The sequence below is a fragment of the Amborella trichopoda genome, chromosome 6 (genome assembly GCF_054954075.1).
Source record: "Amborella trichopoda isolate Santa Cruz 75 chromosome 6, AtrichopodaSantaCruz75HAP2 v2.0, whole genome shotgun sequence".
In the NCBI taxonomy this organism is placed as follows: Eukaryota; Viridiplantae; Streptophyta; class Magnoliopsida; order Amborellales; family Amborellaceae; genus Amborella; species Amborella trichopoda.
In genome coordinates this window covers 39,976,386-40,002,753 of record NC_142341.1, presented here as the reverse complement: position 1 = coordinate 40,002,753, position 26,368 = coordinate 39,976,386, and the positions used below count along the sequence as shown (strand labels likewise).

At 38.7% G+C, this 26,368-nt stretch overlaps 1 non-coding gene across 1 annotated transcript in view; it reads right to left on the bottom strand.

The window, feature by feature from the left end:
• Positions 1–26,368, bottom strand: part of LOC18429995 (uncharacterized) — a 115,131-nt gene that overhangs the window by 40,084 nt on the left and 48,679 nt on the right. The window contains exons 17-27 of the transcript XR_016058575.1: positions 21,263–21,394; positions 20,854–20,967; positions 20,286–20,470; positions 15,984–16,092; positions 15,774–15,885; positions 12,398–12,429; positions 7,280–7,555; positions 6,385–7,074; positions 1,985–2,016; positions 1,516–1,811; positions 1,306–1,390 (exon numbers count right to left, since the gene is read on the bottom strand). This is a non-coding gene — a transcript (uncharacterized LOC18429995). The remainder of the gene's footprint in view (positions 1–1,305; positions 1,391–1,515; positions 1,812–1,984; positions 2,017–6,384; positions 7,075–7,279; positions 7,556–12,397; positions 12,430–15,773; positions 15,886–15,983; positions 16,093–20,285; positions 20,471–20,853; positions 20,968–21,262; positions 21,395–26,368) is intronic.

The following is a 26,368-nucleotide window of genomic DNA, read 5'->3' as shown; positions in this document are numbered from 1 at the left end:
GGACTTATGGCCTCATTGAGGGTATGGCCCTTAATAAAGCATAATGACGGACTAGGATTCGCATAATGGACCCCAATTAGTTGGGAAAAGGATTTAACGATGATGATGAAGAATATGTGGAATGCTAGTTTAGTAGTAGTAAGCGTAGAAACAAAGAAATAGTTAAGATTGATGGCCACCTAAACGAGATTATTGTCGATATCTTAGGTTAATAATCCAAGAAAATGGAGAGATTGAGGAAGATGTCGTGTATAGAATTAGAGTTGGGTAGGTGAAGTGGAGATGTGCATCCAAAGTTTTATGTGATTACCACATACCAAAGGAGTTGAAGGGGAAGTTCTATAGGACGACTGTAATAACAGCCATGGTTTATGGGACAAAATGTTAGAGTGGTCAAAAACAACATATCCATATGATGAGTTTAGCTTAGATGAGGATGATGGGATAGATGAGCGGCAAGATAAGAAGTGATAAAATTCAGAATGGATACATCAGAGGGAACTTAAGGGTGGCTCCAATAGGCGAATAGATAAAGGGGAATAGACTTAGGTGGGCTGACCATGTGCAACGTAGGCCTAATACAACACTTGGTTAGGAGGAATGACTTGATCGAAGTGGCAGGTTCTTAAAGGGCAAGGAGAAGGCCCAAAATGATGAGGATGGCAGTAGTGAAAAGAAATACGGTGACTTCTAGTCTGACTGAGGGTATGGCCCTTAGTACAGCGGAATAGTGAAACAAGATTTGTATAGCCGACCCCAAATAGGGATGAGGAGTGAATATTGATTATGGTGATGATGATCAGGATTATATATATACACCACACAGTGAAACGTTTCGACCAAAAGAGGAGCGAACCCAATACTTAAGTGCTACAGTAGTTATCAAGATGCATGCAGATGTATTAAATTTCCTAGAACAATCTTTAACTTTGATGCAACCCAACAGCAACATGCTTCTCACCTCTCTATTAGAATATTCAGTTTCCTCATATTTACGACATACAAAATGGCAAGTACAAAATAGATACCACATTCCATCAAAGTTAGCAGTTGAATTACACTAAAGAAAAGGGCGCCTCATATAAAAGAAAACAATATCTATGATTTCCTGATTAGTCGCAGAGACGATATCAAGTTTATTGGGAAAGCATAAGTATGTACCTGCCACAGATTTATACAAGAACAGGAAACAAAAGTAAATATAAGGAAATTTAAGAAAGAAAAGTGTCATTCAACATAGAAAATATAAGTTAATAACTTAAAGTAGTTTTGAGACATTCTGTTGGAGTTAAGAATAGAAACTACCCAGATGTCATACAGTCACCAAGAATGACATAACCTGAAGGAGCTTGGGGTCTTCAAATGGTCAGACCTTGCCAAGTTCTATTACCTGCAATAATAAGCTTCTTGTTAAAGAACTAAAATGAAGCATTACTGCATATTGCAACAATTTTTCAATAGTAAAAAATTAAAAACTTTCCAAGTCATACGAAGTATCAAATTAAGGGAGAAAACCTTTCCGTGATGTCCAAACTCGAACAAAGTTGGTACATGAAGCAACTGGACTTGCATTGCCAAATTGCAGTGCTGCAGCTGCCTGATTTTGCAAGTGAAGTACTAGAGAAATCGCACTCAAAGAAAGACGGATATAAATATCAGAAGATACCACAGAGATATTGGTCTTATCTTTCAAACAAGTGTATCCTCCCCAAATATCTACTGGATCAAGGATCACAAGACCAGAACCAGCTTCAATTGTCAAATCTTTAATAAGTGCTCGTACCCAAGTATCTTTCCCTTTTGCAGCAAACCTGCACATAGGACAGACAAATTCATTCATATCAGCGAATGCATAGAAACATACAGGGGAGCAATACCCATTATTATCGAGAAAATAATCATTGTTAAAGGGAATTCTTCTTATTATATAAGCTGTTTCAATGGAAGCATTTACCATCTAAAATAATATTTTAAGGAAACTTACAAAATGAAAGAAGAACTCAAATTCATGATGTACTTCAGTAAACAACAGAAAGCAAATAAAGCACATCTGTAGTAGCCCACGAATCTTGAAAGTAGCACTAGTTCAACTACAGAACTGATGAAATTGATATAAAAATGCCATGCCAAGAATGACTACATCAACATCTTTGACATGTAGTAAAACACAAAACAAACGAACATACACCAAACAGGTGCTATAAATTTTGCTATATAAAATCTGTAGCTATGAAAGCTCCAAAGTCACATGGAGTCAATCGTTATCTTTCCCCCCTGGTTTTTTTCCCTAAGATGTTTTGGACCAAAACCAAATTTGACAGAGGACAAAAATATTCTTGTTTTCAATTATTTAATTTCAAAGGATGTGTGTTCTAATTTGAATTTTAGGGATTAGGATTTTTAAGTTTTCTATGGATTCTTTATGTGTGTGTGCGTGCGTGTGTGGTTTTAGGAGTTGTGATCTTCATGGTTTACAAGGGGAAGAAGAGAGTAAGACTAATCAAGCAGATCGCCTCAAGGAAGGAGAGGAAGACAAAGAGGCAGGACAACTCGAAGTGGTGGGGGCCTCAATAGAGAGAGTGGGGAAAAGATTCATAGGCTCCCATTTGCCTTTAAATCCCTCATGCTATTGACTTTGGCCATCCGCGAGCATAAAGCAATGGGCTGGTCCTTCAAGCCCATCGTACTAGAAGCCCATGGTTTGAAAAATATCCTTCATTTTTTCAATTTCTTTGTGACGTTGTAGCCGTTCTTGTTCTTGACCTTCTTCTTCAATAACCACCTTGAAGTGTAATGAGGAACGGGCGAAAGCTGCAACCGACGCTTCGGGTATACCGTTGTCCCCATCCCCGTCGACCCCCTCGTCAGACGCACAAGGCAAGGGGGGAGAGATGAGCCTACAAACGTCTTGAGAGAAGTCCTAAAGCAGAGGATAGAGGTTATTGGGGAGGGGAGGGAAGGAAGCCAAAGGGGGTGAGCGGGAGGGGGGGGGGGGAGGGGGGCAGGGTTAGAGGGCGAAGGAGACAAGGGAAGAGAGGGGGTAGGAGGAGGGGGTAAAGGGACAACAGGCACAGAGTGGTAAAATTGTTCCCCCGAAGAGACCACGGGGGAGTTATGCGTAGACGGCAAGTAAGCGACAACCATAGGAGGGAGCAGGGGAAGCCAGAAGGATCAGGATAATGCACAAGCGCATAAAATTGCGCAGTAGAAACAAAATGGTGGGTTGCCCAGAAAATGTTGGGAGAAAAAGATCCAATTAACAATGATTAAACATGGAGAAAGGGTCAAGGGGGGTGGCGAAGGAGTTTTAAGAGAGTAGGCAAAGGGGGAACTATGGGGTAAAGAAGGAGAGGAGTGGTCCATGGAGGAGAATAGGGGAGTCAGGCGAGGGGCGAAGGGGGGAAGAAGAATCAGAGAAAGCAGAGGGTTAAACCGAGAGGAGGAGGGCAGAGGCTCAACCAAAGAGGGAGAAGAAGAAACAGGGGGAAGCAAAAGAAGAGGAAGAGGAAGAAGGGGGAGGAGAGGCTATGAAAAGGCCAGGAAGAAGGGAGAGAAGGAAGGAGGGAAGAGGGGGAGTTGGGTGACACGCGTCACCCCGCGGAAGATCAGAAGGTCAAGGGGCAGCCAGGTGGGGGGACGCAGAGCGGGGCACCGTAACGCACGGTAGGGAAGGGAGGGAAGGCGACAAGACAGAAGGTAGAGGGCAGCGACGCAACTGACTAGTGGATGGGCGGTAGCTCGAACAACAGCTGGGAGTGACAAGTCGCACCTCAAGGCGGCGAGAGCTTCTCGAGAGGACGAACAAGCATCACGAGGGGGAAAGGGGATGGAGGATAGTGGGCCGGGACACACAATGTCCGTCCAGGGTAGCAGAGGTGGAGCGAGGCCGGGCTTAAGGAGAGGGCCCGAGGACCACACCCACTCTTCGTCAGGGCCAACTGGTTCCTTACCAGGCCGATGAGACGGGCCATCTAGGGTGCTACCTAACTCTGCCGTTGAAATCATGGGTCGGTCCTTCCACTTAGCCCTGTCAAGAGGAACAGGTGACTTTGATGGCGAGATAGACCAAGGACTGTAGAAAGGTGGTGCATGCGTCAAGCAGCCAGGATATGACCGTTGAAGGGGTAGCACATGGCCCAGGGAGGCCGCTTGGACGAACATCTGTGCAGAGGAGGTCGAGGGATGAGGACACGTGTGAGGTAAGAGGGAGGGAGGGGAAGGCGGGAACAATGAGGCAGGGACAGATGGAGGAGAGGAAAAAGTCGAAATGATCGGGTCAGGTCGGGCCTCAAACCCGGGTCGTATACCAAAGGTAAGGGGGGGCAATTGAGGTCGGGCTTTGGGTAGCAAGCTCACAACGGTTCGGGTAAGGAAAAGGCAGAGAGGTTGCAAGCGACGGTAGAGGACAGTTCAGGTGCCGCCCTTTGCTGGCGGCCAGGTCCGAGGCTTGACGACGACTCTTCTTAGGACGAGGTTTCTTGGAAACAAAGGTCCACTGGGCAGAGAGAGTCTGGGGATTTGGCAAGGACACCATATGGAGGAAGTGAGGGGAAGGGGGGGAGGCCAAATCCCAGGAGACAGAAATGGGGAAGAAAAAGTCTTCCACTTCGATCCATAAGATTTTAGGGATGAACTTGGGATCCAGCATTTCCACCAAAACGCGTATAAACCCCAAGGGGAGAGGTTCAATCGAGATTCAATGAATAGAAATCAGTGGACCACGCATGTAATGGGATATGATTAAAAATAATCCACACCCTCTGTTTCCTAAAAGTGCCCTCTGAAGGCGACCAAGGCCGAAGGAGGAAAGAAGCCCCATGGAAGGAGAGAGCATTGGAATCTTGTAATGCAAGACGTGCACCATTCAAGGAAGGGAAAGAAAAGAGAATATCACCAGACGAGAGGCGTCTACAGCTAAGGTTAGGCTCCCCCCAGTGTTTTTGAGCGGTCCTTTCAATCCCTCTGATATCGTGACGTCCCAACTTGAAGCAACCGATCAAGGACGCCAGAAGCTTAGGCTTAGTTTTCTCAGTCACATCGTGAGGGATTCAAATGCATTGAGGAAGGGAGGGAGACCTGTTGGTAACACTGGGTTCCTTCTGTGAATGCAAAGAAGGGCTAAGCGGGGTGGTGGGAGTCGTCTTGGTGGAGGCCACTACTTGAGAGTAAGAGGCCCTAGGTTGCGAAGAGGAGGTGGGAAGAGAAGACTCGTGATGGTCGGACGGAGAAGGAGAAGAAATAGGCCGAGAAGGCGGGGGAAGAGTTTAAGGATAAAGGTTGTAAATAGCCTTCCAGTATCTCGAAGAGGGAGGGGGCGGGGGGAAACGGCGAGCAGGAGGTGGGGGAGGAAGACGAAGTCTAGGGGCAGGAGCAGAAGAAGCCATCCAGTTTCCCCTTTCCATTGACTGTTTTTTGAGTTTGAGAGCTTAAAATGGTAGTAATGGCATTATCTTTTAATACAGCCAAGGCATGATTATTTTCTTACTTAATATTTCCTTCATTTATTTCTTATTTCAGTGAATTTTAATTTTTTATTTTTATTTTTTTATTTTATTCAATGGGATGAGAAATCATTATTTTATTCTAAAGGGTTATTAAGGAAGTGGTGGAATCATCTTTGAGGGTAGACATGGAGTTCATAATTTTGGGGGATTTTGAGTGGGGAGTGTTTGTATGGACAGAGAGGAAGATGAGGCGACGTATAAATTAAGGAAAGAGGAGAAGGTGATGGGTTTAGGAGTCCTTGAATTTACAGAGTTAGGAAGTCATGTAAAGGACAGAGTCCATGTTACTTTTTCTTCTTTGTTTCTATATATGTAAGGGGGAGACATGAACCGTCATAAGGAGGTGGATCGTTTCCGATTAATCAGAGAACTTATTTGAAGAAACAAAGGGCCCAACATGAGGCTCATAATTTGCTTACTTCTCTCTCATGACTCAAAGCTTCTAATGGATTTTTTAGGTTGTCTGTGTGGTTAAATCCTTCTCCTTTCTCTACCCTTCTTTCCCTCTAGATTTTGTTGCTTTCATTTAGATGAAAATGTACGAGTAAAAGAAAAGGAAGAAAGCTAGAAAAGGAAGAAAGCTTTCCAAATTTACAAAGCACATTCATAGTGTTTTCGAACGTTACTAACCCATCACATCAATGAGCTTTCTCAATTGCATATCGAATTTTTCCATTGGTGTATTTCAAATATGTTGCTTTACCTCACAGTGACAGTTTTCACAAGTCATTTGGGCCATTTGACATTGTTAGAGAACATTTCAGTCTACTAAGAGAGTACACGTAAAGAAACTTCCATATGAGAAGAGAAGCACGTATTGAGAAATAAGGAAAAGCTTTATGCACAGAAAAACAAAGTGAATTACAAGCAAAAAAAGTACCTCAATTTTCACATTCTTAAACCGCAACTTCTTCCTACATCTGATGAAGATAATGGGATTCAGGCCAACCAATGGATTTCCTTGTAAATCAAAAGCTTCTCTCAAACATATTGTTCCACCAAACCCATCATAAGTGAATTCATCAATATCAAAAACATCCACGATCAATTGTCGGTCATGAGAAAGGTACACAATGTCATCTCTCTGTTCATAATAGGCTGCTGAAAGAACAATGTGATCATTCTTTATCATTGGATCATTGTGAGGATTCAAAGTTTCCTCCTTCCCAGTAATGGAACCCAAAGCAGGCACAAAAAATTCCCCCACAGCAAGAAGAAAGTCTAGAACAACTAGTACGCGAGGCTGCTGAATCCGAACGACAAAGGATTGGGAGTGTGCACGGACTCTGTAGTCCAACAAGAGCATGGTTACACTGGGAGGATCTGCAACAAAACCCTCTAACATCTTCTTTTCATTAAGATCATCAAGATATGACATCTTTGTATCTCCAATTGAACCAGAAATATTGTAAAGGCCTAATTTCTCAGCATCAAAAGAAGAACCAAGCATTAAACACATCTCAGGCTTTATATCAGGACGGATGTCCAGAATAGAAAATTTAGGAATAGTAACATAGAGATCCGATTCTGACAGGGAAGTTGTGCGGTATGATAACCAAAGCCCTTGAAGCTGTAGAAAATATGAAATGGAAAAAACTTAGGAGAGATTAATCACTTCCAAGCAGTTCAAAAGCGAACATGGTAAATATACACAAATAACAGCAAACAACAATATATATTACTAATATAAAAAAAATTGAATTTCCATGGCCATCCATCTCAGTTTTAGTAATTTTAACTATTTAAATCTGAATCTTGAAGAATTGAAAACTTACAGCAATATGAGCAAGAGGTGATTCTTCAACAATGCCATTGCACAACTCCAGCAATGCATAGTTAACTTCAACAGTGACAACTGTTACTGTACGAGATAGAAAGATTTGACTGTTGAAATTTACTTTATCAACAAGCAAGCGTATGGATCCATTAGGGCCAGTTGAGCTGCCCCTGAAGCTTGGAGGGAGCTGTGGCTCTTCAGAGATATTCATATATGCACAATCAAGGATAACAATCTACTCCTTATCGTTGATCACTCCATGTAGTACACCAACCTGTTGAAAACTATCGAACTAAAATCAGCAACTACTTGTTCTTTATGCTCAGAAAGCATCAAAGAAGGATATTAAAAACTGTTAAGATTGAAAGAGGAGAGAGAACGTAGTATTCAAGCACAAGAAAGAAAATATAGATGTCTTTTTTCACTCTCTAGAAATCATGGGGCAATGTGCCCGATATATACACAAATCCCTATGAGAGTTACAATACAGGTAGGTCAACATGCATAACAAAAACATTTATTGTTACATGATCATTACAGCCCATTATGCATGACTATTACATGACTGCTACAGCAAAAAAAGCATGACTGTTTCAGCAATAATCCATAAAAATTATTGTAGGCTTAAGAGGTGTGGGGCCCATAGGTCACTACACTCCCCCTCAAGCCAGAGCACAACTATCATGGATGGTTAGCTTGTCCAAAGTATCATTTAGTCAAACTCGACTCAAGGCCTTAGTATATCTAACAATTGATTCTATAATCAAACAAATAGAGTGCAACCTTTTCTCTAACGAAGTGACAGTCAACTTCAATATGCTTTGTTCTTTCATGAAATACAGGATTGGAAGCAACATGAATTGCCGCTTGATTATCACGATGTAGAGGAACAAGAGATGATACATTAACCCCCATCTTTTTAAGACGAGAACAAAGACAAATTATTTCACAAGTAGCACTTGCCATTGCTCAATACCTTCTACTGAAGATTGAGCTATAACACCTTGCTTCTTACTCTTCTAGGTGACCAAATTACCACCTACTATCATAAAGTAGTCACTGGTGGATCATCGATCAAGAGAACACCTAGCCCAATCTACATCACAGAAACATTATACATCAAGGTGACTATGATTGGTAAAAAGTAGCTCTCTCTCTGGAGTAAATTTCAAATATCGTATAATGCTATAAACAACATCCAAGTGATGGGAGCATGGTGTGTGCATAAACTAACTTGTCACGCTTACAGTATATGCAATGTATGGCTGTGTAATAGTCAAGCAAATAAGAGTACCCACTAATCTCTGATATAGACTAGGGTTACTTAGAGGCTATGACTATTGATCATACAATTTGTGGTAAACCTCACAAGGAGATTCTGCTGGTTTGGCTCCAAGCATTCTTGTGTCCTTGAGGAGATAGAGAGTATACTTTCTTTGAGAGCAAAAAAAAGCTCCTTGTTTAGACCTAGCCACATTTATTCCAAGGAAGTATTTCAATAGACCAAGATTCTTGATGTCAAAAACACCACCTAAGAAATCTTCCACATTTTTTTTGAATATGTTGTAGTCAATGCTAAAAAAGGTGGAGGCGATCAGGGGCTTTAACTGCCGCCTAGGCGGGTGCCTAGAAATCTAGGTAGCCCTAAGGGCAAGGGTTGGGGTAGGGGGCTTTTGGGAATGTGTGTGCGTGTTCGCGTATGTGTGAGTGAGGCCTCGCATGATATTCTTAAAGATCATCATCTTTCTTTTCTTTTAGATCTATATTTGTGAGAGAGAAAGCTCAAACACTTGGAGGATGTTCTTCTTTTTCTTCTTCTAATACGTCGAGAGCAATGGTTTAAAAAACGGATCGGTGACCCGGATCGGGCTTTCAAAAAACCGATCCGGATCGGCGAATCGGCGATCCGGATTAGAAATCGGGTGAATCGGTCAGAATAAAGCTTAAAAAAAATTTGAAAAAATTATTAAAATTCATTATAAATATTGTTTTTTAGGAATTCAATAAAAAATGAGGGTACTCCATTAATAATTTTCATGTTTTTGAATGAATATGCGAATATTGATATGTTCTTTCCCTGCATGAACCGCCATTCAACATTTAATTTACAGTATTTCGTGCTCATCCCTACACTGTTGCTGTTGGGACTCGATATGTGAATAATATGGCTGGGATAGGGTGGCCTCAGAATCATCATCTCTCTCATTTTCTCTTTGAATAATATGGATTAAAAAAAAATAATAACAAATTTTCAAAAAAATCGATCATGGATTAAAAAAAAAATCACAAATTTTCAAAAAATTCTATCATGGATTACAAAAAAAAATTCGATCATGGATTAAAAAAAAAAAATCACAAATTTTCAAAAAATTCAATCATGGATTACATAAAACTCGATCATGGATTACATAAAATTCGATCATGGATTACATAAAATTCGATCATGGATTACAGAAAAAAACAAACAAAAAAAAACAAAAAATTCAATCGTGGATTACAAAAAAAGAAAAAAACAGTTCGATCATGGATTACAAAAAATTCAATCATGGATTACAAAAAACTCTATCATGGGATACAAAAAAAGCAAAAAACAAAAAATTCAATCATGGATTACAAAAAAAAAAACAAACATTTCGATCATGGATTACAAAAAAAAAACAAACATTTCGATCATGTATTACAAAACATTCGATCATGGATTACAAAAAATTCTATCATGGGTTACAAAAAAAAAAAAAAAAAAAAAAAAGTCGATCATGGATTACAAGAAAAGAAAACAAACATTTCGATCATGGATTACAAAAAATTCTATTATGGGTTACAAAAAACCAAAAAATTCGATCATGGATTACAAAAAAACAAAAACAATTCGATCATGGATTACAAAAAAATCGATCAAGTATTACAAAAAAATCTATCATGGATTACACAAAAAAAAAAAAAAAAAAAAAAAAAAAAAAAAAAAAAAAAAAAAAAAAAAAAAAAAAAAAAATTCTGTACGGACTCGCCGATTCACTGTTCGGACTCGCCGATTCCGTACAGTAAATCGGCGATTCACTGTACAGAATTGTCCTGTTCTCTCTAGAACCGGACGATTTCCGAGTCGAACCGGGCGAGTCCGGTTCGACTCGGCGTTTTTTAAAACACTGGTCGAGAGAGAGAGAGAGAGAGAGGGGGAGAGACAGAGAGAAAGAGAGAGGGAGAGAGAGAGAGTCTATGAGAGAGAGGGACTTCGCATCAAACACTTGGAGGTCATCTTCTTCTTATTCTTCTTCTCACAAATAAAGTGGAAGCATATGGGATCAGGTGTATCTTTGTGTGTGTGATAGAGAGAGGGGCCAAACACTGAACACTTTAAGGCCATATTCTTCTTTCTATAAGTAGAGAGAGCACATGGGCCCTAGAGAGAGAGAGAGAGAGAGGACACTACACAGGGTTGAATTTTTGTTTGGGTGCATTTAATGTTATTTTATTTTCAAAGGGGTGGCACAGGCCTGCTAAACACCCACCTTGAACCCATCTAGGCGAGCTAGGCCCCCATCTTAGGCATGGGCGTGTAGCCTAGCCGATTAGTCGACGAGGCCACCTAGGTGGTCTACTTGTCATCGCTAATAGTGGTAGAAGAAGAATCTATTTCAACAAATACAAAATGATCTGAAACAGTTCTTTAAAATCCAAACTGACATACTGCCATACTAAATTTTTTGAACCACGCCCGAGGTGATTGTTTGAGTCCATATATGGCTTTTCTCAATTTATAGACCTTCCCTTTCTCCCAAAGATAAATTCGAGGAGGTAATGCCACATACATTTCCTCTTGCAGATTGCATGAAGAAAGGCTTCTTCACGCCTAATTGGTGGAGTGGCCATTTCTTGCTTACTGCAATAGACAAAAGTACTTGCACTGATCTCCTCATAGTCAATCCCATAAAATTATATAAAACCCTTAGCTACCAGACGAGCTTTGTATCTCTTAATTGAACCATCTGGTTCGTGCTTCAGGGTATACACCCACCAGCATCCAAATATGTTGTCCTTCTAGCTGAGCAATTACATCCCAAGTTCGGTACTTCTCTAAGGCAATCATTTCCTTAATCATGGGTCATTTCCATTGTGGATGAGCCATTGCATCTGCAACTTTGATGCGAATAAAAACAAAGGAAGTAGAGCACAGGTATGCACAAAAGGAAGATGGAAGTAAAGCATAAGAAACAAACTTACTGATTGGATGAGAAGTAGAGTCCTTTTTTCTTCTTATGGCAATAGGTAAATTGAGTTGATTAGGCATATGGGTAGAAGAAGAAGAAGTACCTAACGAGTCAACAAGTTGGGTTGATCGTTTACAACAAACATTCCCTTGATCGTTCGTTTTCCAGGTGTACACCTTAAGTTGTTTCTTAGTAGATTTCACATGTTCATTAGTTAGATTACCGGAACTATGTGATCATTGGAAGAGGAATAGGATTATCGGATGGCATATTGAATACCAGATTTGTTTTGAAAGAAAAATGGAGTATATTCACATGGAAGGTAACATACTTTGAGAAATATTTTCTTTAGTTTCCAAATAATAACTCTTGTATAATTTTTTGAGACTATGGGGTGGAATGTTGGTTGAGCAAAAAACAATATACCCATAGAATGAGTGTAACAGAGATGAGGATGGTGAGATGGATGAGTGGCGAGAGAATTTAGGCGAGGCACTAATAGGTGATAAAATGAGAAAGAGTAGACTTAGGTGGGCTGGCCATGTGTGGCGTCAACCAAGTACAGCACCTGTTAGGAGGTGCGAATTAGTTCAAGTGGAAGGACAGAAAAAGGGTAAGGGATATAGGGACTAATGGCCTCACTGAGGACATGGCTTTTAATAGAGAAAAATGGAGAACCAGGATTCATGTAACCGACCTCAATTAATTGGGAAAAGGCTAACATGATGATGATGATGCTGATGATGATCCTTTCTGAGACTTCGAGTATCCTAGGAGCACACATCTAGTAGACTGATCCCTAATTTAATCTAGGTCGGCCTCGGCCTCGGCCCCGGCCTCAGCCCCAGCCCCAACCCCGGCCCCGGCCCCAGCCCCAGGGTATGCACAAAGCAGACACAACCAAAGGCTTTTAGTGGGAGAGAAAACAGAGGAAGTGTGCAATCGAGAATAAGTGTAGCCATTCTATTGATCATATAGGCAGCAACAAAAACTGCTTCATCCCAATATGTCTTAGAAATCTTCATTCTTATTAAGATTTCTCTTACAACTTCTAACAAGCGTATTTTGCCATTCTACTACACCATTTTGTTATGGTGTATAGAAACATGATGTTTGAGTTTATATATCATATTCAAGAAAATATTTTTTTATCCATTGTATAGATAATCTCATGCACTATCAAAACCAAAAAAAATTATTTAAGTCTCAAACTTGGAACATTTTAAGAAATATTTTAACTACTGAAGGTACTTCATCTCTACTTTTCATAAGATAGATCCAAGTATAAGGAGAGTAGTCATTGACTAATGAGATAAAATACCGTTATCTACATATAGAAATTATAGGAGTAGGGCCCAAAACATTAGAATGAACAAGATGGAAAGGCTTAGAACTTCAATTTTCACTAGAAGAAGAAGATCTTGCACAACGTTTAAATAATTGACAGTTGTAACTGAGGAACATTCAAAGAGACAAAAATTATCAGGAAATAATACTTTTAAAGATTTTAGAGACATGGCCTAATCGAGTGCACCATAAGGACTTGCTCATGACATCGAGACTCAGAGCTAAGTGTATTAGAAGTGTATCCCGCGTTGAACAAGTACAGCCCATTGTCGTCACAACCACCACCAATCGCCTTTCCTCGTTTTCAGGTCTTGAAAAACACAATGTCGGTAAAATGTGACACTGCAGTTTAGTTTTTTTTTGTCAGGATGCTAATAGAAGGAAAAGAAGGCACATGTATTACAAAGGGTAAGGACGAGGATTATGAAAATTTATACTTACCACTCCCAAAGGCACTGGTCTTACAAGTCATATGGTTATTAGTCCCAGAATCAATAAACTAGGGTGTATAAGAGGTAGAGTTGGAGGCATGGTTTGCAATTGCACATGTACCTGAATGCTCTACTAGAGTCTTAGACCTGAGTGAAGCCTTGAGGGCAGTCAACTAGTGTTGTAAATCATTGATGGCCCGATCTCTTGGATTGGATACATTTAATTGTGTGACTGAGGTTTCTTCCCCCTCACTCGATACATTATGGGCACTTGCATTCCTTGGTTTCAGCATCAAGTGTGGATGCAAGTCAGTGCTCTTGGGTGTGACCTTTAACAACAATGGGAGCAATTATGAATCTCCTTTTCAGCAGGAGAGAGGGGGAAACAATTTGGTCATTTTGTACCCATTTTCCTTGCATGAAGCTTATTGCAACAGCTGATCGTTCAAGATGGATGCTTGAGTTTAGCCCTTCTGTAATAGCCTTTCTAACTAGCCTCCCCTCTTAAATAATTATACACTGACACAAGAAAGGCAATTTGTCCTTTCTTAGAACTTTCCCTCTCTAAAGTTCAAAGTCAGGATGTAAACCTATTAAGAACTCAAAGATCATTCATTGCTTGGCTTGTTTTATAATGTCTTCAACAGTGGGATTAATTGGCTGACAGGGGTCTAGTTTAGCTCAATATCGCCTTAATATCCCTACGTACTCTTCCACAGTCATTTGTCCTTGCCGCAAATTGGCTCTTTCACAATGCAATTGGTAAATCTTAGCCATATCATCACGTTGCGAGTATGTCTTGATTACTACTTTCCATATATTCTTTGTAGCCTTAAGAAACAGCAGCCCCCTGCGGATAGTTGACTACAAGGAATGAAGGAGCAATGCCATTATTGTCTCACTTTCCCATTCATCATGGCATGAATCTCTTATGGGAAGCTCTTTCACGACTCCTATGATATAACCCAATTTCCTCCGGCTTCTTATGAACATTTTGGCAAATTGGGACCATTCTAAGTAGTTAGTCCCATCGAGCTTAACCGTAGTAATCATCAATCTTGGGTGGTCAGATTAACTGCTTCCCAAGGAAATATTGTGCCCGATTTCTAACATTTTCCTTCTCTATCAAACTAGGATCCCTAAGGCTCTTTTTCAAGGTACTAATTCCTTAGTTTCAAATGTGAGATTGTTGGAAATGTGAGGTTGTTGGAAATATGAGGTTGCTAGAAATATGGTGTTGCCAGAAATATTCGGTTGCTGAAAAAGGAGGAGTTTGGGGTAAAAACTTACTTACTGGTAGAGGAAAGCTAAATGATCACGTTCGAAATACAAGGTTAATGATACACCACAACTTCAAGCTCAAGTAGTAGGTCACCGGAAATAATGGATATCCTAGGTTTTCACTCCTTGCTCTGATACCATGTTAAGATTGAGAGAGAAGAGAGAGAACGTAATATTCAAGCACAAGAGAAAGAAAATATAGATGTTTTTTTTCACTCTCTACAAATCGTGGGGCAATGTGCCCTATATATATACATAGATCCCTATGGGAGTTAATCACGTGTAGATGAATATCTATAGGAGTTGCAACCGTTATGCATGACTATTACAGCCCATTATGTATGATTACCCCATGATTGTTACAGTAAAGAAATACATGACTGTTACAAAAAGAATCCATAATAATTATTGTATGCTTAATGTGCAGGGGTCCCATAACAGTCACTACAAAGAGAATACATGTCACTCTTTGAAGGTACCTGGGATCTGCCAAATTGTAAAAGAATCACAAATAAAATGTAAAATAACACTGAATTACTTATAAACAAGGTCAAATATTGAATCTCACTCACATGTGTAGCTTAGCCCCAAAGAAATGATTTAAGGATAATCAAAGATCAAAGTCAGATCGGGGCAACAACTAAGAGAAAACTAACGGAAAACTCAACAAGATAAATAAACTCAAAAGGCCCCAAAACTATCTGTAGTATTAACACAAAACACTTACCGATTAAACTATATAAGACCACAAATCATAATTAATCAATGAGATGAACACAACATTTTTCCCCACAGATTCCGCACACCATCTGCCAGCTCCACGCCTTAGCAATATAACACAATTAAACTATATAGAGCATCATATGAATATAATGGCAACCAGTTCAATCGTTTTTTTTCTTTCTTTATCTTTTTTTGCCCCCATAGTGAAAGACAAGATTGAATTCAATTACGATTATACTGGGGTCAGCCCCAAAAATGTGACACAAAGAACATCACGGTTCACAAGGTTAAAGAAGTGAGAATGAAAGAGGACGTTCTCATTACAAGTGGAGGACATCATGAGGTTCTCGTTATCCCAACAAGACCTGACAACTTAGAACAAACTACATTCGCATATGTGTTCATTTGCATTCCAAAGGCAAAAATACTTATATGTTCCAGTTCATAGTGATCTATAGGAGTCCATAAAAGTATCATCACAAACACAATCTGAATTGGCTCTGAAAAACATCCCTCAAACTACGGCGCACTTGGATTTGAAGTCCTTGGCCTTGCCTTATCATAGGCTTCCCTAGCACCCCGTCGATTCCGACAGCCATATTAATACCCTGAATCTGCAATTACAACAAGAAGGAAGCCATAAAGCCACTAATTCGTGAGAGAGAGAGAGAGAGAAGAAAGACATAACACACAAAACATGTGCAATACTAACCTCCGCATGAAGAACATCAAGATGAACTGCAGAAGGATCTTTTTCCTGGCATCCATGCCAACTGAAACTGTTCCTCACTTGAAGATGGCCCAGATCAAGCTGCATGAAACTGAATTCTGGGGTACTTAAACTATGAACAAAGACAAACTTAGAACACTACCTGAATAAAAGTTACCATAAGCAACTTCGAAGTTGTATAGGAATAAATAAGCCAAAACAGTATTTCGTCTTTTTTGTGTAACCATCACATTACTTTGAGAATTTGATATCCATGCCCATACATAACAGAAGACACTAGCAAACTTATGTTTTTAAAAGGAAGTGATACATGGTTTTACTTAAAGTTGTTGGAAACACCTATGATTCGGAATCATCTCAGGAGTCGAAATCGCGTGTATCAGATGTTTCTTAAACTTGGAATCATTGTTTGTACGATTCAGAATTACAAATCGTGATTCGCACTATATCGGAATTGTGATCCAATAAAATAGGAATCTTGTTTCCTATTTGTGAGAATCGATGTCCCTTCATGTTGGAATCAAGTTTCATACCTATATGGAATCACACCTGACCCCACATAGTTTAGTGGATTATAGAATCGCGATCCAATGAGATTGGAATCGTGATTCCTACAAATATAAAATCGTGATTCCTAAAATTCTGGAATCGTTGTTCCCTTCAACTTGGAATCAAGATTCTCACCATTTAGGAATCGAGATTCTCTGTATACTGGACTTGCGCACCAATCCCCTCCAGTATATGAAAGAAGTATTCAAAAAATATTTAAATTTTATCAACTATTAATAGATTGAATTTTGGTCTGCATATATTTAGTCCAATTACCAATGTCAACCTTTATGATATCTTTGTCAACAACTCCATACAATAGACTTGGTCTACCAACAGCCATTCACCTACAAGACCTGGAGCGGATCTACGACATACAACTAGTGAGAACAAGGACGAGCTCCCTCTATCGCTTTTCCTTGAATTTTAAATAAGTAGATGACATAGAAATTCTTCTTTGCTACTTTTGACTTTTGAAAATTGAGTTATTCAATTTAAGTCAATTTCTGATATTTAATGATTAATTTACCCTAAAACACCATAGGGCACTTCGCTCATATTCTTATCCTCTTATTCTACTTGAAGAAAAGCAGTGATAGTATATCTTGGTACCCATCATATCATCATCATCATCATTTTAGCCTTTTTCCAATTATTTGGGGTCGGCTACATAAATCCTAGTTCTCCATTCGGCTCTATTAAAGGTCATATCCTCAATGAGGCCATAAGTTCCCATATCTTTTCGGACTACTTTCAACCACATCCTTTTGGCCTTGCCCTTGCCATTTTCAGTCTTTTCACTTGAACTAACTCGCACCTCCTAACAAGTGATGTACTTGGTCAACACCACACAGGGCCAGCCCTCTTAAGTCTACTCTCTCTCGTTTTATCGCGTATTGGTGCCATGCCTAAATTCTCTCGAATAGATTCATTTCGAATTCTATCCCTTCTTGTCTTACCACTCATCCATCTCAACATCCTCATCTTTGCTACACTCATTCTATGGGTATATTTCTTTTTGTCTACCCAACATTCCGCCCATAGAGCAAAGCTAATCTTACTGTTGTCCTATATAACTTGCCCTTCAGCCTCATTGGTATGTAGCAATCACATAAAATTCCAGTTGCACATCTCCACTTTGCCCACCCAGCTCTCATTCTGTGTGTGACATCTTCCTCGATCTCTTCATTTTCTTGAATTATTGACCCATGATATCAACAGTGTAATCTTTTTTGTACTTCCTGGCCGTCAATCTTAACTACTTCCTCGTCTCTACTCCTATGAATACTGAAGTTGCACTCCATATACTCTGTCTTAGTCCAACTAATTTTAAAACATTTGGATTCTAAAGCATCCCTGCAAAGTTCTAACTTTGTGTTGATGCCGTTTCGGGTCAATCAAAACTATGTCATCTACGAACAACATGCACCACGGTACCTCATCCGATAGGTGCCAAGTAAGTCGTCCATAACTAAGACAAACATGTACGGGCTCAATGCAGGCCCGTGACGTAGACCTATTGTCACTGAAAACTCACTCGTTTCTCCACTAGTTGTTCGTACACTAGTTAACGCTCCATCGTACATGTCTCTTACCAAGTCGATGTAGTGTTTAGAGACACCTTTCTTTTCTAACGCCCGCCAAATCAAATTTCAAAGTACTCTATCATAAGCGTTCTCAAGATCAATAAAGACCATCATTTACCATATTTCTATAAAGACCATCATTTCTATCCTTGGTACCCATCATATATTAAACAATATTACATTAGTACCCACATCATTTACCAAAAATTATTAAATTTGAAGTAAAAAATTTTTTAGTAATATTTATACCCGGTAAGAAAAGTAAGATGGAATTTGAAAACAAGGATAGAAATTAGAAAACAAGAAATAAAAAATTTCACATATTCCCCATATTTAAAACTTCGATTTTAATGCCATGTACAACAACTTCAAATTCACAATTCCTAAAAATTTTGAATCAACGTTTCGCACAAGTAGAATCGCATTGTTGTGTAGCTAAGAATCAAGATATTTGCGATATAGAATCTTTATTCCAAACAAAATGGATTCGCAATTCCCAAAATTTGGAATCAATGTTTCGCACTAGCAAAATCGCATTGTTGTGTAGCTAAGAATCACAAAGTCTGTGACATGGAATCTTGATTCCAGGCTTCCAAGAACCGAGATTCATAAGCTACATTGAATTGCATTTCGAGAAAGTTGGAAACGTGATTCTTTTCTTTCAGAATCGAGTTTCGTCTTGGGAAACGCAGAATCGAGAATCCGAAACGGAATCGCTACCCCAATGGGCGATTCAGGTAACTATAGGTTTACTACTATATAACATAATTGTAATTCAAGACTCTATATGCCACAAAACAATCAACAAATTCAAATGATGAAATTATGTTTTAAGATATCGTGAGAAAGAAGAAACTCCTAACTTAATGGGGGAGAAGAAGAAGAAAAAGACGCTCGTAAATCAATGATAACAAAAGAAAACATAAGGAAATCAATGTACACTAGACAGCTCACATAATCCATCTCCAAGGGAGAATTTCCAGGTAAAAAGGCCTTCAGAGTGGGTTTTCCAAAAACTATACAGTTACAATATCAAAACAGGATGTCTGCAGAAACCACTCATACAAAATATCCAATACCAACACTTAAAACCAAGAGAATGCTTAAAAAGGCCTCCTCCTAAGGTTGTTACATATCAACAATAATCAGACTGGGTTTTCCAAAAACTACAGCTGATTCTCAATAACCTATGTCACAATAATATTCTAAAAGAAGGTGTATATCATGCTCCCGCAAGAGCATACTGTACGTTTACTCCCTCCGGTATTTTACCACAAATTTTTACGCTGAAACTTCAGGATCCACATTAGAATCACCAGAGAAGCATTCCCAAATAAAAAGAAAACGAATTATGAGTTCCTAAATACTTACATTTCACTGTCCAACAATTGAATAATCTCTATTCAATATATATATATATATATATATATATATATATATATATATATATATATATATATATATATATATATACATACATACATTATATATAGATACATACATACATACATATATGATGTTGGTTGCTTGGCTGAGGAGAAAAGGTAGGGTTTTACCCAAGGGAGTGAATTTATGAAATGCTCCAACAGGAGCATAGAATCATCAGAGATACCAAACTCCAAAACAAGCCTACTGCTGGTTTAAGCATATAAAAGATAATTACTGGCTGTCAAACAACAAACCAACATAATGACTCTAACTTCATCAAACTGATAAAAAAGGAATTTAATCAGAGTAATGAATCAAACATAATATTGGAACAGTCTAGCGCAAAGGTAGATGCAAACTAGTGGGAGTAAGGATTCAACTATTTAGGTCAAGCATGATAGAAAGAAACAAATGATTAACATAAGTAAGATTTTCTAACAGGATAATAATGCAAATAATAGTAACACCACCACCAACACCACCACCACCAAAAACAACAACAATGACAAACAACAATCTTTCTAAAAAAAATAACAATAATAATGGAAACCTGTAAAGCATTAATTTCCTTCAATTTGACAACACCGTAGCCATCCGTTATTGGCATTCGTTGCATACAAATCCAGAACAATAACAACAAAAACAGCGGCAGCAGCAACAACAACAAAACCAACGGTAACAATAATATGGCCCAGGAATATCTACATAAAGGGATACGCACTCTTTGCTCTTGGAATTTCGTGGCACAATTATTATTGGTGTGTCCAGTGACAAGTCCAGCTTTACAGCTGTGGCACCATCTATCTCGTATTTCTGAATCAGCCATTCCACACCACCAACTTTATCCACAAGTCGAATAGCTTCCTGAGTTTGTGGATTGGCGAGTTCCATGAAGTATGCTGTTATCTGTAGATCGCATTTTTCCAGAAGTCTATGATTAAATCTTTGGATATAAAACTACTCATTAATCTTAACAATCCAAAACTCAAAAGGAAGAAGAAATTCTTATAGCCTCAACAAAATAAAGTGTCTGTTTAGAGTGCGGCCGCAGTCCAATTAATATAGGGCAGTGGATAGCACCATTCTGGCTGCCACACCAAAACATTTCCCAAGACAAAATGTCAATCGTTTTAAAATGTTGAATCATAAATAACACTGTCAATAATCTCCTCATAAAGCAATCTCGCATCCATAAACAATGAATAAATCTCATCATGAGAAAATGAACTGCGATTAAGCAGCAGCTTATCAAAAAATGATTTACATCGATGGCACGGTAAATAACATACCTCCTGAACAAATCTGTAGAGGAAAACAATACGCACTGCAGAAAGTCGTCCACTCAAGCTATAGTCATATCCAGCATAATCATCATCTTCAACATTGTATGACTGAAATGTGAACTACAGAAAATAACAAAACAACTTAGCCTCAAGACAATTAAATGAAATGCTCCAAAGAAAAAATTGACCCAAGTTAAATACTAAGAAATTCAGATGCGAAACACTCGTCACCCCCAAGTGGAATGCTGACACTTCATATGTAGTTGGATTTAGGGGAAAATAAGCACTCATAGTACAAGAGCCCAAAATTACCAAACTATAAATCAGACATCCAATCATGTATGCATTATTTTATGCATTATTGATCTTATCAAAATTCACCAACCATAAAAGCTCTAGAACCAAAACAGAGTACCTTAATAAGTGACTCAGCTCCCTGATCACGTATGTCACAAAGCCATCCCCACCAATGATCTGGACCGAGAGACATACCACAAAGTCTCAAATTACCCAAGGTCCCTTCAATTGAAAGAGAGCCCGGATGAACCTAGAAAAGCATATAACAATTAAGCAATAACATTGACAGTAAACACAAATTTAAAATAGGGAATTCCAATTGTCCCCCATGTTTTGAATATTGCTACTAAAGATTTGGGTGGTAGAAAGACAATGGCCTTGTAAATTGAAAATCACGTCATGAGGTGAGGACTAAAAACACTAGTAAAACAGAACTTCAAACAATCCATACTTCAACCATTTTCTTAACTAGAAGTAATTGACCTAGCCCGGGCTCAAGTAAAAAAAAAAATTAAATATGATACTAGGTGTACAACAATATGATACTAGGTGTACAACATGCAACAAATGATTCGGAGACACATACAAAACAAGTATAAGAAAATGCAAAAAGGTCCACCAAGGGAAAACAGAATAATGTTGCCATAATATTCTAAAATACAAGACTTAGGTTCTCATAAGAGCCTAAAACTTATGGCATGACGCTTACAATACATATCAATACAGGTATAGATATTGGAAACTGGAAATGTCTGTAACTTTTGTACAAGATTAAAGACAAGTGCAAAGAAAAATGCCCAAACAAATAAAACATATAAATAGCACAACAGAATAAAAGACAATAGAACTACCTAACATTACCCAAAAATTGAAAATGCCTAACAGCCTCAAATTTTTGTAACAAGTCATGTAAATGATGTGCTAACATAAACTATGTCATGACACAGTCGTCCAAGGCATGTGGAGAATGAGCATGAGAAGAGCAGATGCAAGAAATATGAAGAGCTGAAAGAACGAAATACTCTAACTTCAGGGTCATGAATCCTTTTTATGCTTACAAGTACAGGTGCATTGACTAAAATACCAATGGGCCTCCACAAAATGACTTACATGAACATAATATGGAACAATGACTAGTTCGTAACGTAGCCATTGCAAAATCCACAAATGGTATTAAGAAGCAATTAAAGGGACACTCCTAATCAAAATTCCACTCAAAGATGTGGTGAAATTCAACAACATCAGTTTGTAAGCTAGAAAGTGATGCAGAGCCTTAGTAACGATGTCCATCCCCTAGGGCTCGCATGCCAAATATGATCCAATGCAGCCTCATTAAACCCAGACTTGTACGCTTCCTCCTTAGGAATTCTTTCTGCATCAATTGGTATCAAAACACGTGATTCTTGAGCAGCAGGGGTGGAAATCCTCGATCAAGTCCATGGTTTGCTCAAATTAGGCCAGGGTTTACTAATTTTAGCCTAGAACTTAATGAATTCAACCTAGGGTTATTGGTTTTCAGCCTCAGGTTTGTGATTTCAGTGAACCTATTGCAGCAAGGAGACATGGAAAGGGAGCTCTAATGGATTTGCCCCGTGATGCTAGAGTTGAAGAGATTGAAGATCTCTGGGGACAGGTTCAGCAGCTTGCACAACAAGTCACGACTATTGCAGCAAGGAGACGTGGAAAGGGAGCTCTAATGGATTTGCCCCGTGATGCTAGAGTTGAAGAGATTCAAGATCTCTGGGGACAGGTTCAGCAGCTTGCACAACAAGTCACGAGTATCAATCATAAGCAAGACGATCTTTTGGCTCAAGAGGACATCGGATACAACACTTTTCACCGTGTGCTCCGTATGAGGAGTCTAATGAATAGGAAAGTGATAGCAGACCAACATGGGGGACATCAATCTAGAGTTTTCAATATGGGGGTGGACATTCTTAATTTTGACTCAGGTTACTTTAAAATCAGCAGGTTGTAGATTGGGATTCAAGTCAAATCTTCAATACATGCCCAGATGAACAAGAAAAATCTCTTAAGAGACCTGGTCTATGATAAGATTTAAGATGAAGATTTCAAGTATATTAAAGAGGTGGAGCATTCGAGAGATATAGAGCATTTGAATCAAAGTAGCACAAAGGAAGCGTGGTCGACTCATAAACTGTAAATTGTGGACTTGGATTTAGAGAGTAATGAAATAGATGTTAAGAAGACACTAAATTCCCAGATAATAAGAGTTGCCAGTTTCCTACATGATTTTCAATGCGAGTTCAAGGATAGCTGAATTTGTTAAATGTGCATCAATTCCTCAATATATATATCAGAATCTGTTTCCTGAGGATTTCTTTTACCACTAATAATCATTGAACCAACAAAGAAGGCCGAAGAAGGTGGTTTTGATTATGAATTCATCTTATGACACTTCAAAATGCCGAGTTTTCTCCAACCAGGGAAGACTAATGCAGGACAAAAAGATCCATACCTTAAATTTTGTTTAACTTCAAAGGATCTATATTTAAATTTAAATTTTCATTTTCGAAATTATTTTTAGAGTTTTAAAATTTTTTTAGAGATCCTAGGGTTTTTAAAAATTTTAGTATTTCAGGAGTTATTTAGAGCAGTTAGTGTACTAAGTAAAATATTTTGTTTTATTGCGAGTGAAAAATGTCATTATGAATTTTGTTTCAATTAGAACTTTTATTTCAATTAGAACTTGTTTCAATTAGAACTTTTATTTCAATTACAACTTGTTTCAATTAGAACTAGGAGTTTTTGGGCTCTTAATAAGGTATTTTCTTATACAAAGTTTTTGGGCTCTTAATAAGGTATTTTCTTATACAAAGTGGTCAATGTAGAGAATTTACAATAGATAATGGAAGCCCGTACTGTACTCTTCCTCCTTAATTTCTCAATCAATAAATTATTTGATTTTCTTCCATGAGAAATTTCAACCTCATAGTGTTTAGAGCAATCAAACAACATTGAAGCATAGTTGCTGAAAATCCCAAAGAACCCAAATTGTTTTAGGAATCGAAATCGCGGGATTGCAGCGGTCTAGAAAATTCCTGTTTTTGGAATCATTGTTCGTACAATGGGAATCGCAGGGAATGAGATTCCTATTTTTTTTGGGGAATCGAGAAACGACCAAAATTGAATTGACATTCCGCCACATATGGAATCAAGATTCTGACCTATGTGGAACTGAGATTCCTACCTCCTTGAAATCGACCGCAAGGGATCGAGATTCTGAAATCATAGGAATCAAATTTCCAATGTATGTGGAACCGATATTCTCACCAGTTTAGAATCTAGATTCCGACATATTTGAAATAGTTTCTGATGTATATGGAACTGAGATTCATGTCAGTTTGGAAATGGGATTCATATTAGTTTAGAATTGAGCTTGATCCCAACTGGCAATCAAGATTTGTAACTCTATAGAGTCAAGTGCGAAGCCCCATAGAAACAAGTTTCCTATATCAACGGTATCTCGCGCTTTATGGACTTAGAACCTATTTAAGGTGAAAAGGCTAAAATAAAATAAAATCAAAGGATATGGCAGAATTAAAGGCAGGGTCTATGTTTTTTATGATGGTATTAACACTGAAGAGGATGAAGAAGAGGAGGTAGCCATGGTTGGTACTCCAAGCTCTAAGGGTAAGAGGACTTATGGGTCTAAGAAGCCTTGTATGAGATGGCCCAATGATAGTTTTTTCTACACCTAACCCCGAGACAGTAATTGAAAAAAGGAAGGGAAAGGGGGAAAAACAGGTGACACTTGAAAATAGATTTAAGAAGGAAGACAGGGGCCGGAGATTCAGTATATTGCTCGATGGTTATACCATGCGGGCATTTCTTTTAACACCACTCGCTTGAGTAGCTTCCATACAATGTTGGAGGCAATAGGGCAATTTAGGCCAGGTTTGAAAAGCTCAACTCCATATGAGATTGGCGAGCTGCTACTGAAGAAAGAAGTTGAGGTTACTCAGGAATATCTCAAGCCCCATAAAGAGGAGTAGGCTAAATTTGGGGTTCTTTTAATGACTGATATGTAGAGTGATAGAAGGAGTACCATGAATTTGTTAGTAAATTGTCCCTTAGGTATAGTTTGTTTGCGATCTGTTGATGCTTCTAGTGATATTCATTGCTTATTATATGATTTCTTTCATTGATAAGGGCATTGAAGAGGTCGGGGAGGAACTTGCAATTCAAGTGGTCACAGAAAATGCTGCTCCCAATCTAGCTACAGGTCATTTGCTTCAACAGAAGAGTGATAGGAGTACCATGAATTTGTTAGTAAATTGTCCCTTAGGTATAGTGATAGGAGAAGTACCATGAATTTGTTAGTAAATTGTCCCTTAGGTATAGTGATAGGAGGAGTACCATGAATTTGTTAGTAAATTGTCCCTTAGGTATAGTGATAGGAGGAGTACCAAGAATTTGTTAGTAAATTGTCCCTTAGGTATAGTTTGTTTGAGATCCGTTGAGGCTTCTAGTGATATTCATTGCTTATTATATATTTTCTTTCATTGATAAGGGCATTGAAGAGGTCGGGGAAGAATTTGTAATTCAAGTGGTCATAGAAAATGCTGCTCCCAATCTAGCTGCAGGTCATTTGTTTCAACAGAAGAAGCCTCGCATATTTTGGACTCATTGTTGTACACATTACGTACATCTTATAATTGAGGTTATTGGCGAGTTAACTATTATTAAAGGAGTTCTTTCTAAAGTTAAGGAGGTTATAGTCTTCATATACAGTCACACAATTACCCTTAGCACGATGCTCAAGTTTACAAAGAAGAGAGAGCTAGCGAGGCCCAGGGTCACTAGATTTGCCACTGCCTACCTTAGTCTAAAGAGCATGTATAGCAGGAGGATCCCATTGAGGTCTATGTTTGCTTCAAAGGAGTGGAGTAGGTGTAAGTGGTCTAGAGATGCCAAGGCAAAGAAAGCACAGGATATTATTCTTCATGGGATATTATTCTTTCTAAATATTTTTAGCGTGGCGTAAAGCATGATATAGTAGTATTTCTTCCCTTGGTGAAGGCCTTGGGCTCGATTGATGTTGATAAGCCTTCCATGGGCTTTATATATAATGCACTTGAAAGGGCTAAGAATGAAATTGCAGAGAATTTGGGCAATGATGAGGCCAAGTACGACCCAATTTGGGAGATTATAGATGCCAAGTGGGATAGCCAGCTCCATAGACCATTGCATGTAGTGGGGT